General features: G+C 43.8%; 1 protein-coding gene across 9 annotated transcripts in view; it reads right to left on the bottom strand.

Moving 5' to 3' along the window:
- INO80D (INO80 complex subunit D) overlaps positions 1-5,462 on the bottom strand; it is a 73,849-nt gene extending 68,387 nt beyond the window's left edge. For 2 of the 9 annotated variants that reach the window (XM_058707700.1, XM_058707744.1), the window contains exon 1: positions 5,203-5,416. The gene's annotated coding sequence lies outside the window, so the exon portion shown is untranslated. Of the gene's footprint in view, positions 1-4,490; positions 4,644-4,751; positions 4,852-5,202 lie in introns of those variants that run through there. The other 7 variants (XM_058707695.1, XM_058707737.1, XM_058707709.1 and 4 more) reach the window with 6 other exon arrangements.
- Between the last annotated feature and the right edge of the window lie 8,643 nt (positions 5,463-14,105).

Raw genomic sequence — 14,105 nt, 5'->3', positions numbered from 1 at the left:
GTAAAAGCAATCTAAACTCTGGAGCCCATCACTTAAACTCCCAAGGACCGGACCAGGCTGACCTCTCCCCCTCCCACTATTTATTCCTATTCCTACAACTCCTACAATTTGCAACACAGAATACTCTTTTGTCCTCAGGCATTTATTCCTACAAGCAGGTCCCACCTCTCCGAATGCCTTTCTAACTCCTCCCATTCGCTTAGAGCAGAAACCCTAAAAGTCTAGAAACCCTGGAAAGTCCTTCTTTTCTTTGAGGCTTACCCCTAGGCCAGAATAAATAGGTTCTCTTCCTCCAGGCTAATCTATCCCTTATCATTTAATGTTGTAAATGTCAGCCTTTCCCCCCACCCCCCCCCCCACCCCTAGACTAAAAACTCCTCAAGGGCAGAGAATGTGTTGCAGTATTACAAGGCCACAGTGACCAAGAGGAAACTAATCTGGTAAATGAATGAAACAGCACTGGTTCTGGCAACTTCCACCATCACCCCAGGTAAACATCCCACCCTCCTAAGGTGAGCCCACCAAAGTCACAGACTTCCTCAAAGCTCTGCAGCCCACACACACACACACACACACACACACACACACACAAGCAGGCAGATAACTACAAGGCTTTCAAGGGAGCAGCTGGAAGTAAACCCTCTTTCGATGCCCACTGGAGTACTTACCAGTCCTTTACATCTGCCAACTCACAGAATCCAACGGCTAGACCACCATCAAGCTGCTGAAACTTCTATGAAAATCCTGCTAACTTTTCAGTGGCACAAAAAGGTATTTGCCCCACGAAGGCAATTATAATATTCTATCTGTACTCAAATACAGTATCAGTATTAAATTCTTAGTATTAGTAACACATACAGAGCCAAGAGCTTCTTGACATTGAAAACACATCCATAATACGAAGAATCTTTAGAGGAAAACGTTATATAAAAGTCACGCACCATTTTAAAAACTATGCGCAACTCCTCATTTAACTGTCACGGCAACCCTATGATAAAGGTATTATTATCACCCCTTTTCACAGATGAAGAAACCGAGACTTGGGGCGCCTGGGTGGCGTAGTCGGTTAAGCGTCCGACTTCAGCCAGGTCACGATCTCGCGGTCCGTGAGTTCAAGCCCCGCGTCAGGCTCTGGGCTGATGGCTCGGAGCCTGGAGCCTGTTTCCGATTCTGTGTCTCCCTCTCTCTCTGCCCCTCCCCTGTTCATGCTCTGTCTCTCTCTGTCCCAAAAATAAATAAAAAACGTTGAAAAAAAAAAATTTTTTTAAAAAAAGAAACCGAGACTTAATGAAATTAAGTCAATTGGTCCAAGTCACGTGAGACTCCAGGCCGGTCTGAGGTCAGAACCCAAACACTTAACCAACACGAAACTACACAACACTTAAATGCAAGATCCTAAGATTGAGCTGCGTGCACATCCAATCACACAAGGAGAGAAAACACAACCAAAAATGTTAACAGTGGTTATACCTCTGAGTGTGATAGACAGGGCCGAGTGGGGTGAATATGAGCTAGAATAACTTGTAGTCAGAAAAAAAGCAAACAAATAGAAGAAATGGTATTTAGATGGTTTAAAAAAAAAAAAAAAGGTTAAGGTGGGTTAGGAGAATAGTTAATGAGCACCTACCAAGAGCCAAGCACATAGGCCATCTCATCTAATCCTTACGCCAAAAAATGTTCTATTTCCGTTTTACAGATAAAGAAACTAAACATTAAGTAATGCTCCCAGTGGAAGAGCTGGGATCAGAACCCAAAGCCCAGTCGAAATGTGCCTGACTGCAGGATACCACACTATAACTAAAATTTAACCGAAAAGCTGTTCAAAAACAAATCACATTCTGGGAAAGAATCAGAACCAAGTAGCCTGGCGTAATAAGTGCAAGGTGAAAAAGAACAGAGGCCTAAGGTTTTAACTTGAAGCTTTAGTCACTAGTTATCTCTGAAAGTGTCTCAAAAAGCCAGAAGCATTGTCTAAAACTAGCCATCACAGGGAGGACTCTGGGACAGACCCGTACCTGATGGAGTGGGAAGGAGATTCCATTGCTGTTTGTTTTGCAAAGCAGAGTCGTATTAGCATAAGTTAAATGGACTTAAATGTGACTCCATTGTCAAAGCAGCAGAGTATCTGCTTTGGGGACAATTTGCTGCTTCCAGCCCAGACTCACCCATTCATCTATTGTTTACAAGTTCCCAGGTGTGTGGGGGGAGAAATGAGGTGTTACAAGTCTGAGACTATTGCTAACTGTATTCAGATATAAATGACCTCTCATTACCCAGAACTACTGTTCCAAACCTGGACAGTGAGAGCGGCTAACCCTTAGGGAACATCTCTGGTAAGAATGAATGGATCAGCACTTTTTTTGACAGGACATGTTTGAACGCTCTGACTTTGAAATTTTAAAATCCATATAAACTACAATCTCATTTCTCTAAAATAGCAGTAATATGATTTACTGAGGAAAATAGCTGGGGTGGGGGCCTACACAAATTTCCTTATACAATCTTTCAGAAGAAATAAGATGCGATTATTTCACTTACAAGTTACAATAAACACCTACTTTTGAAACTAAATATTTAATAGTGAAACATATATTAATTACCTTAGCAATCTAAAATTAACTCAATATTTGCCCTGAAACTCTTATTAGTTTCAAATAAAATACAACTTTTAAAAGTGTCAAATCTTCCACTCCTTCAAGAATAAAGTAGCCCATGACACAATTAGATTAAGAAATTTCTGTAGGTTTGGGACAGGGTGGGAAAAAGCAGAAAACTCTGGGATTTGTACATACAGTTTTTGAAAGCTTGGGAAAGTGAAGTCGATAATATACCTTAAAGCTAGCAAATTATGGGGCAAAGATTTTTTTTTTTAATCCTAAAATGTTCTAGGAAAAGAGACTCACTGAACGATTTCTTCCATCCAACATGCTCTAAAAATAAGGGCAAGCTATAATAGAAGTAACAATTCTGAGTACACAAGTACATGAAAACGTCCAAGTCAATAAGCAATTTCAATTAATCGATAAAGTTGAACCACCATTAAACGTAATTTGCATTTTTGTATGAAATCCATGCCTCAAACATCAAGCTTTCCTTAAGTAAAATGCTAAATGGCTGGATATCTATCATTGTGGAGAAACAGGAGTTTTATTTTAGGCAGACAAAAGGAAAAGAAAGACACAGAAGAATCATAGGAGGAGTGTCACTTCCACGCCCGACAGGAGTCAGACCAAGTCATGGGTGATCCATAGCTCTGCTCAAGTGCCAGCTTCTGACTAGGTAACAGTGCTGGGGGGGGGGGGGGGGGGGTCTGTGTGGTCAGAATGTGGAACACCTCTGCCCATGAACGACAGCCTGATACCGGGCAGGACACACACACAGACACACAACATAATGGCCTGGGTCCGCTAAAAAAAGAAGGGGGAAAAAAAAAAACAAAAAACGAAAGAGGAAAAATAACTTGCAAACTTTTGCCCACACCAGGGGCTGGTAGTGGGGGCAGGGGACATTTAACACTTCCACTTCCATACTAGACGACAACCAGAAGGTGGTTAAGTGTAGCCACAGGAAACATCCCATCCCTGAAAACCAGGAAATCGAGATCTGGAAATTTAAGTTTTTTACTTTTTGTTTGTTTGTTTGTTTGTTTTTGCAACTTGCAAAGCTCGTGGCACCAAAATAAAACTAAAATTGAACCCGTTTAAACATAGGGGAAAAAAAAAATACCAAAACCACACTGTGTCAGCTACGTTCAGTTCCCTGAGGGCTCTTCCACAGACCCTTCTGAGTTGTGGCAATAACAAGTTTCCTTAAAAATCCCCATTTTTCGATGTCTAGGGTCGGACATAATATCACATCAATCCAAGTAGTTATTGTCACAATAAATAAGCCACTCATCCTTAAACTGTAGACCTGGTTTCAGAAGCTGCCCTGCCCACCTTCTCTCCCTCCTCCTAATTTTTAATGCTTCCAAGCGTTCTGACAACCAGGGTCTCCCCCCTCGGGTTCCGTTCGTGTGTCTGATATACCAGACGCTGACCAAATAGGACAGGAAACTCCCACGTCTGGGGGCTGCTCCAGAAATCCAACCCCCGCTAATGACAATCTCCTCACCGCTCCCTTCGTCTTTCCCTGTGCGGGGACCGTCCAGGAAAGGGGGGCTTGAGACCCGGAGGAGTCCGAGAGGAAAGGAGGGGGCGTGCTTAATCTGAAATGAACACCCCCGGTTTCTGGAGCAAAGGCTAAAAAGGCGATTAGGAGAGCCAGCCCAGGAGAAATCCCACCTGAATTTACCTCCTCCGTTCCCACACCAAAAGCCCAGTCACTAACTAATAAGCTGAGAAAATTCCCTGGAAAACTTTTCCAAACGGGCAGAGAGGGCCCTCTCCCCAGCCTGGGGGCTCCTGGGGAACCGGCAGGAGTTTGCAGCCCGGGAAGGGCTCGCGGGGGAGTGGGGTGGGGCGCGGGCGAGGGGTGCAGGGGCGGAGTACCTTCAATGGACAGGAACTGGCAAAGAGTTGCAAAATAGCCGAGTGCTCTCCTCCACGCCCTCGGGGGTCGCGGGCGCTAGGACCAGGGCTCCCCGAAAGGAGGGCAACCCCCAATTCGGGCCTAAAAGGAAACTTTCCGGGCCGCGGCTGCACCTGACTCCTCGCCGCCCCTCCACCCCACCCCACGCCCGCCAGGCCGCCCGCCCCGCCCCGGCCTGGCCGCCCAGAGCGCAGAGGGGAATAAATAAATTCAACTATTACCGGAATCGAGGGTGGGGGGGCGTCGGCGAGAGACCAGGGGGAAGGGCCGGGCGGGTGCCCATTCCCCACTCCTAGGCCCTGACGCCCCTGTCCCGGCAACCCGGGCCTGCCGCCCCGCGGGGGAGCCTCCCGGCCGGCGCACGATCGGGCCCCGCAGCGCCGCCGTCCCGCCCGGAGGCCCCGGGGGAGCCGAAGGGGCGCGCGGAGGCCCGGGGTGCCGGGGCAGGGCGCGGCCGCCGCGGGGCCCGCCGGCCCGAGGCCTAGCCGGCTCCCCCCCAACCCCCCGCCCCGGCCCACACCCCCACCCGGGCCCGCGCAGGCCGCGCCGCTCGGCCGGCTCGGGGCCCGGCTGGACCCCCCGCCCGCCTGCCGCCGCCGCCGCCGCCGCCCGTGGGCGCCCCCAGGCCCTGCGGCCCCCAGCCCCCGCCACCCCGGCGCCGGCCCCTCTCACCCTTTCATTCTCTGCCCGGGGCCTGACGCGGGCCGGCGGATCCCCGGCCTCACGTAAGCGCGCTCGCCGCCCGCCCTGCCTGCGCGGCCCTGCCCGCCGCCCTACGGGAGCCCGGGGATGTGGGCCGGGCCTGGGGCCGCCTCTGCTTACCTTTCAGCTGCTTTTTTTTTTTCTCCTTCCCCCCTTTTCCCTCGGCCGGGCTGACAGATCAGAGTGAGAGGCGCTGGCAATGGACTAGGAAGCTCGGCTGCCGCTGCTACTGCTCCCCCCTGGGCTCCGGCGAGAGCCTTTCCCTGTCAAGCAAGAGGGGTGAGGATCATATTTTTATTTTGGAAACTAAAAAGTGCTCCCAGGGTCGGTGATTATTAAGGGGAAATCCCTGAATATACTCTCCAGCCAAGAAGGCAGGGCTGCCGGGGCTGCACAAGAAGAGGCAGCAGCCTCCTACAGCACCACTACAGGCACTGCGAGGACATAACACCAGAGAGCCGCTCCTCTGCCCTCCGAAACGACAACTTTCCTACCATCTTGGAGGCAGAGGAAAGGGGGGCCAGGGGGAAAAGTGCACCCGCTCCCGATAAAGTGCAAATTTCGACTTCTCATCTCTGGAAAAAAGTCCATACCGGCCGTCTACACTGGCGTCTGGGGGAGAAAGCAGGGAAGAAACTGGGGGTGCTTGAGAAACGTTTTCATTCGCACCTCGGGGGAAAATGTTTCTGCATCTTCTGATGGAAAGAAATCTTTACAAGACACAGGTTTTCCGGTGATTATTGTTTTCTGTTTCCTATGTGATTTTTTTCCAGGTTGGTGGCAGTGGCATTTTAATTTTTTTTTCAGGGTAATAATGCTGCTTCTCCGTTGCGGATCCAAGTTCTGTGTCTGGTGGTCAGTTTATAAATTTGTACTTCAAGAGACTTCATAGCCACTGTATCTTATATTGGTCTATGGATATGTTTTTACATGCATATTTGCAAGTCGCTTTCTATATAAAAATTTATATTCTATATTCCACTCAAAACTGAGATTGCCAAAAGACAATTGTTAAGGGATGTCTTTTGTCTCCTTGTCTCAAAGCTATGTAAATAAAACCTGACTGTCCAGAAAGGCATGATACAGCTGTTTATTTTTCACAGTGCCAATAAAGGCAGAGATCACTGAGAGGTTAAATACAATTTAAGTATAACTGAGCACATTTCTGAGAATAATCCTCATTCTGTTATGGTCTACCCATGAAGAAAGGTTACTATAAAACTGGAAATAGACTTGAAAAGACAGCTTTAGATTCTCTTTAAAATTGCTTATTGAGGAAATGGGCTTATTCTACCCAGATATTTGATTTTCTAATTAGATTCTTTAGGGGTTAGATCTTTGGTGCATCGCACATGTTGCTGTCCACTTTCTGTGTCACAGAGTGGAAAAATGTGTGTTTTTGTTAGAGTTGATATGTTGTTAGTTCTTAACTTCCAGTGTGCTGCCAGCTGTATAAATCACTTTTAATATATTGCAGTGGTTGTCACAGACCTACTTTTTTTAAATGAGCACAGCTTAGTAGATAAATGGGATCAAAGTTACCCAAAGCTGAGGTAGCACCGAGATCCGAGAAGGGTACCGCCCACTTTCAACAATTCCCATGGACTCTTACTGGAGGAGAATAAGTTACAGAGATATTTTCCTATTTTTGCGAAGAAAGAGAAGAATACCAGAAAAATTATCAGAGGAACTATTTATATGTTCTACAGGGAATGATGAACTGAATCCTGTACTAAAGGTTATTTTTCTGACATACGTTGGCCAACCAAGTGGGAATGGATTTGTGATGTTAGTGCCTTGAATCAACAGAATATTTAATTTCTCTCATTTAAAATGTATTGCAATGCATTTAGAAATGACTGATGACTCCACTTAAAAATGTTTATTTTTTTGAGATGCCAAATTTAGAAGAAATTCCCATAAGGTTAAAGTGAGTTCAGATAATGCATGTATCAGATAATTATTATTTTCATGTTGACCCCATCTTTGTCCTCTAAATTTGAATACAGTACCTGAATACTTTGGGTTTTCTTTTTGTGGCCTTTTATTTTTCTCTGTAGTAGAAAAATCTGAAATAATTAAGGTGTAAAGTTAACAGATTCTTATCATCTTGGAAACCTCAATTGTGAAGTTGTGTTCTATGTACAACTTTTTAAAAAACATTTGGAGAGCAAACACATTGGTCATAACAAGGAAATTACTTCTCTTAACGTGGAACTCTAGTGGACTCAAAAAACGGGTTTTTGAACTTGTTCCTATATATGATGTGACCTTATAGGTATGCTTTACATTTTCAAGAAATTAAGATGTGTTCGCTTTAAGCTGACTGCACCCTTTTATGCAATCCCTCTTGTGACACCCAAACTTATTTGTGTGATAGGGATATGGGATATGGTGCATAATCTTAGCATCTCAGTGTCTTTCTCTTTATAAAGCTTGACTTGTACATGGCTATAATCCATGATGTTTATCCACCAGCTGAGCTAAATAACCCAGACCTGGGGAATTACAGCTTAACCAAGAAAGAAATCTCACTACATTTTGCAATATTGGTGAATTTAATTGGCCAGTATTTCAGGTGATAATTGAATTCCTTTTAGGTGCTATGTCTCCCCAGTTCCTAGATGCTAAAGGTGCTAACAAAACTACTGACATAATTAATCTTAAATAACCCTATTTTTGCTCAATAAAATTCCCAATATTCAAATCTGTCTAACATTATTGAGCACCTAGTGCATTTTGGTAACCTTGTTGGACACTTTATGTATGTGCTCTCATTTAATACCCCCAAGAGCTCCAAACAGTTATTTTTCCTTCTTTTCTCTCCTCCTTCTCCTCCTCCTCCTCCTCTTCTTTTTCCTTTCTTTACTTAAATACTGTTGGGATCACTTCTTGGCCCTAAAACTTACTAAAAAGATTTCAAATTCTCCTCTAGAATTTCCGAGGTGCCTGCCACAGCTCTATGTTCTGGATCTGGAAATGCTAAATTCCTGCCATGTGCTCTGTGCCAAAACCAAATGTTGAGTAGCCAGCAGTTGGAGCCCTCTTCATCAGTGACAAGTGGCCTAGCTCACCTTCGTGAGCTGGTAACTAAGTCTCTCCATTGTGTTAAAGAATGCAAAAAGATATAGTTGCCAATTGAAATAGCACTGTGATTGAGAGACTTCCTCTTGATCCTGAAAACTAACAGTATATGTTGTAAAGTACTAGCATAATTGGAAATGCCACCTGTGGTTGTCAAGTTATGCTATTTCATAAAGATCTAGTTAACGGATGACAGTGCATCCATGAATGCCAGGTTTACCTTATGTGATACGTGGAGCAATAGTGTCTTTTATTTATTCTGTTAATTTCGGAAGCCTTAATTTCACAGTTTGGCCTGTAGGTGAAGTAGGGAATGTTTGCCTTAATATTTTTACTATTGGAATCTTTAATTGATCTGTATTTTGGTATTAATGATTGTAATTTTGTAAAAATTAACCACCTTATTGTGAACATTATAGTGAAGTGAAGAAAATACCACCTGTATATCCTTTAAAGGTCTCATTCATAGATTGTGTGGATTTCAAGTGGAAGAGTTTTGCATACTTAATATATTAGACATCTTTAAGCAATAAAGCCATGACTTTATTGGCAAATGTTTGCTGACAGAATCATTAAATGTTTAAAAAGACAGTGACAGCAGACATGGTTATATAAATTACACATGGGATTTTTTTGGAGGGATAGGGCTATGGATATAAACCTTCCCTAATCATACAAATGTTTTTCCTAACATTTCTAAAAGCGGACTCTAAAGGGGCGCGTAGGTGGCTCAGTAGGTTAAGCGTCCGACTTCAGCTCAGGTCACAATCTCGCGGTCCGCCCCGCGTGGGCTCTGGGCTGATGGCTCGGAGCCTGGAGCCTGTTTCCGATTCTGTGTCTCCCTCTCTCTCTGCCCCTCCCCCGTTCGTGCTCTGTCTCTCCCTGTCTCAAAAATAAATAAACGTTAAAAAAAAAAAAAAAACAAGCAGACTCTAAATTCGTATCAAGAGTCCGTAGCCAGTGTAAAAACTCCCAAGGAGGTGAAAAGACAGGAGTGGGGTGTGCGGTGTGTGTACAGAGCCTGAGTTTTCAGAGCCACGCTATTAGGATGGCCATAAACACAGTTTTTTTTCACTTGAAGCATTGCTGTTTTGGAAACATTTGTTGGTAATGTTTCTATCTAAAACAAAGATTTGGTTTTATTGTGGTTACCGTGTCCTACAAGACAATGTTTCTGAGGCCGGCATATTTGGCAGACATCGACACCATAGTTGTAGATTATCGGAGTATGAAATTTCTGTAATACAGATTCACCTGTAGTCAAAACACACATGATCAGGTAATCTCCAAGTTCTAAACACCTAACCCAGGGGCACGGAGCCCTGGAAATTACTACCTGATGCCAAACCAGAAACCAAGAAAAGTTGTTTTATTTAATCCCCACAAGGGCCAAAAGATATCCTCCGGGAACCTGATGGTCACTGGCAGCAGCAGGGGCAAGACGTGTCCCTGGTGCCGTTTCACTGCCTTATCGTGCTGTAGGCAGAAGAATGTAACAGAGCCTAGGCTGTCTGCCTTCTAGGGCCGTTCCATGGACTACTAACCTTACACTAAGGAAAACAACTCTCTAACTGAAGTTACGGTTTAGGTAATGATTAGTAAAAAGAAATACCCAAAAGCAGTATTAATGATTGGATTTGAGTAGAATTATAAGTGATGGTCAACCTTTGCTATAATTTCAAATGAAAAACTGTCCCTAAAGTGGTGGTTAGCTAAAACATTGTAGTAAGAAGAGAAGTCCATAGAGCCCTCAGAATAACAAGCAAAGGTCAACACGAAGATTACAGTGTTCGTTTCTGCTACATTCCTGGGTAAGGGAACTTTTGTAGACCCAGTGGGAACTTAACCACTATTTCCATGGGAAAATAAATTCCGGGTTCCAAATAGCTCATCTACAATGATGTTCTGGAACATGTCCATTAATTAGTTTGGACCTGCTACACTGTGACATCTTTGTCATATATTTGTTATAGAATGCCAGAATTCAATAGTAAGGTTGGAGAAAGGGGGGAAATTCTCTCATTCAGTTAAAGTAAGGAGTAACTAGGGGCCCTTGGATGGCTCAGTTGGTTAAGCGACCGACTCTTGAGTTCGGCTCATGTCACGATCTCATGGTTTGTGGGACTGAGCCCCGGGTCTGTGTTGGCGGTGCAGGGCCTGCTTGGGATTCTCTCTTGTTCTCTCTCTGCCCCTCTCCTGCTCACACGCCCGTGTGCTCTCTTTCTCTGTCAAAATAAATAAGCGTTACAAAACAAAAAATTTCCTATCTTCTCAGTTTGTTTAAAAATATAAATAAGGGGTAACTGTTAACACAATTCAAACAGCTGATTCAAATTCAGGTGAGGAGGATGATCGAATTATAAAACGTAAGGCCAATTGTACACCAGGAGGAAGACCTCAGTAACCAAAAGTTGTATTTTCACCTTAGCTGCATACATTGGTGTTTCTGTTTTACACATATCTGGGTGCTATATGAGCTTACAAGTAGGTGTTTGCTTTTTTTTTTTTTTTTTTAAAGTTTATTTTGAGAGAGAGAGCGAGGACGAGCCGGGGAGGGGCAGAGAGAGAGAGAGAGGGAGAAAGAGTGAGAATCCCAAGCACGGTCTGTGCTGGCAGTGCAGAGCCCAACACAGGGCTAGATCACACAAACCCATGAGATCATGACCTGAGCCAAAATCAAGAGTGGGTCACTCAACCGACTGAGCCATCCAGGGGCCCTGCATTTTGTTTTATTAAGGAAAACCAGAAAGAGAAAGAAATGGACAGAAGTAGATACGATTCTACTAAAAATTACCCAACCTCATTCTTCTATTAGGTCATTGCTGTTTTTTTCCCCACGCCGCAAGCCACGGCCATTCTTGTCTTCATGCCTCCGTTCTGAGTTCTGCCAGTTAAATCCTTGAGTTTTCTAGGTTTTGTTTGTTTCGTTTGTTTGTTTGTTTGTTTCCACATGTGTTCCTCTTGTGCAAAAGGGCCTGATGTGGTTGGGAGTTCAGTCATCAATCAAGGCTATCTGGTTCAGGAACTTGGCTTTACCACTTTCCTTGGTAGTGTGATCCTGGGCAAGCTACTTAACCTCTCCGTGTCCTCCTTTGTCAAAATGAGGATTACAGAGTTGTGAGGATTCAGTGGCATAGTGCATGTAAGGCCCGAGGCAGGGTCTCCTGCACCTAGTAAGTGCTATGTAAAGGTCGGCTGCTCTTTTTGATTGCTTGCCAATAAACACTTTACAGGCAGTACGGCTCAAGGTCAGGGAGAACTGTTTTGTTTTTGTTTTGTTTTGAAACACTACCAAGACAGTGGGCTTAGCAGCACTAGACACAAGTTGACCTCAACACAGAAAAAGATCAAAGACTATGATTATGGTATACCAAATATCTGCATTCAAATATAAACAGTCCATTGACTTTTTTTCCAGATAGTGTTGAATACCCAGGTAAGTGACAGTCTGCAATAAAGAATTTTAAGTTTAGCTGAGATTTTTGGTGTCCTTCAGACTCCATCAAAGTGTTAAGAAATATAAAATGGGGTACAGGAAGAGTACACACAGAATGCACAACAGGAGAATATGGTCACCATTATTAACCCCTCCGTTAGCCATCCTAAAGAATGAGAAATGCATTTCAGCTTCAATATGAGGTATTGAAGAAGAATTTGCTGACAATGAATCATAAAAAAGATGATGAAACATCTTCAAAAAGAGCCATCCCACAAAGGACCGAGTAGATGTTTGATGTGTAACATTTCCAACTAACTTGTTTTAGCGGGCAGGTATTCGTTTTAAAATGCAAATACAGTTCAGGGTTAAAGTGTGGGGTTTAGATCAGAAAACCATGTGTGAATCCAATAGCTAATATTTATTTACTAGCTATGCAAACGGGCAAGTTCCCTAGTCTCTCAGACCTCAATGCTCTCATTCTTAACACCATTGCTTGAATAAGATGATTTATAGGACCATCTGTGGTATAATATCTGACACCTAACAGCCACTCCACAACTGTCCATTCCTATTTCTTTTCTCTGAATTCATAGAAAGCAACTGGAATCAAAGTAGGACTTTCATTAGAAAATGGAAAGGGGCCAGAGGGCGCCTGGGTGGCTCAGTTGGTTAAGTGGCTGACTTCGGCTCAGGCCATGATCTCGTGGTTCATAACTTTCAGCCCTGCGTCTGGCTCTGTGCTGACAGCTCAGAGCCTGGAGCCTGCTTTGGATTCTGTGTCTCCCTCTTTCTCTGCCCCTCCCCTGTCTCTCTCTCTCTCTCAAAAATAAAACATTAAAAAAAATTTTTTTTAAGTATTGAACAAATACCACATTAATTAGAACCCTATTTACATATTTATTATTTGCTTGGAAGATTTATGTGAGATTTCTCTTTGAAGTTATTAGTGGTCTTGATGAAATGAAAGTTTAATTTTAAAAACCATGATTGAACTATACATTTCCACAGCGAGAACAGATTCAGCCAACACAAAGCCACAAGTGTTTTATTCACTCAGCTATGTGCCAGACTGATAGGCCTTTACCTAGAACTTGGCTCCAATGGAAAATGATCACAGGGGTCTTCCTTTATAGGGTACTAGGTGATACAATGCCAAGAGAACTCACCTCAACTCTGTGGCATATTGTGTTTGAAACAGGGAACTTAAGAAATCAACTTCGCAGCTAATGACCTACTAAAAAGAATAGAATGATAGAACGGAAAATATCCAGAGTCATTGTGGTCAAAGTTTATTTCACGAAACCGTTCCCTTCAGTTACATGTGCACGTATGTGCTTTTATGGTGAACCTGAACAAAAAGTTTTAGAGCTACTGCTGTGTATTCTGAGGCTGAAATTTGTAGCGTCCTGCAGGGGATAAGTAGTGAACCAGACAGGCCTTGTCCTCGTGGGCTTTACAGCTGAAGCGTAGGATAAAGGTCTGAACTGGCCTAGATTGAAGACTATAGGGAGAGGTGGAGCCGGAGAGGCGCTTGAGACCAGTGGGCTTAAAAATATTAAGTTTCTTTTTCTCTTTTCTCAACTGCTGGCCAAACATTCTGGGGGCAAATCTGCTGGCTGATGAGAGAACACGTGACCCTGGATAGGTTATCTCATGAAAATGCAGTTTGTCCACGCAGTTTAGCTTGCCGTATCTCAAAGACGTTGTGTGGTCAAGGATGAAAGAAAACCTGGAAACACTAGGACTTCTGTGCTTGGAAAATATGAACAGGGTTGTGATTAAAGTCACTGAAGGAAGTAGATCAGCTGAACATTAAATCGTTTACATAAAGTCAAAGATAACTAAAATCTCAGGTGAAGTATTTAAGACTAAAAGGAAGTATTTTTTCACCCAGCAAGCTCTGACCATGTAAAACTTAATTCAAAAGGCGGAATTTGTGGGGCACCTGGCTGGCTCGGTTCAGAAGATTGTGTAACTCTTGATCTTGGGGTTGCAAGTTCAAACCCTGCATTGGATGCACAGGTTACTTAAAAATAAGGTCTTAAAAAAAAAAAAAAAGATAGAATTTATTGCAAAGGTTAACTTTGTAACAGTTGAAAATAGGAGACTCAGCCCAAATTGGTTAGCCTTCCTTCAATTAGGGAAATATTTATTGAGAGCTTGCTGGGCACGGCACTCGGACTCTGTGGGGAAGTAGAAGATAGTACATAGTTGGGCACAGGGAGCTTACAGTCTAGCCGCAAAGATAAATAACATCCTGGAAGCCCTGGAGACGAGCAAGGGCTCACAGTAGGGAACCAAAGGGGCACAGTAAGGAGAGAAGGCCAGGTCCAGGCCCTACTGGGTAGCT

Source organism: Neofelis nebulosa, chromosome 2 (assembly GCF_028018385.1).
Source record: "Neofelis nebulosa isolate mNeoNeb1 chromosome 2, mNeoNeb1.pri, whole genome shotgun sequence".
Classification (NCBI taxonomy): domain Eukaryota; kingdom Metazoa; phylum Chordata; class Mammalia; order Carnivora; family Felidae; genus Neofelis; species Neofelis nebulosa.
Note: the sequence above shows the minus strand (reverse complement) of the source record. Positions and strands in the feature narration are given on the sequence as shown.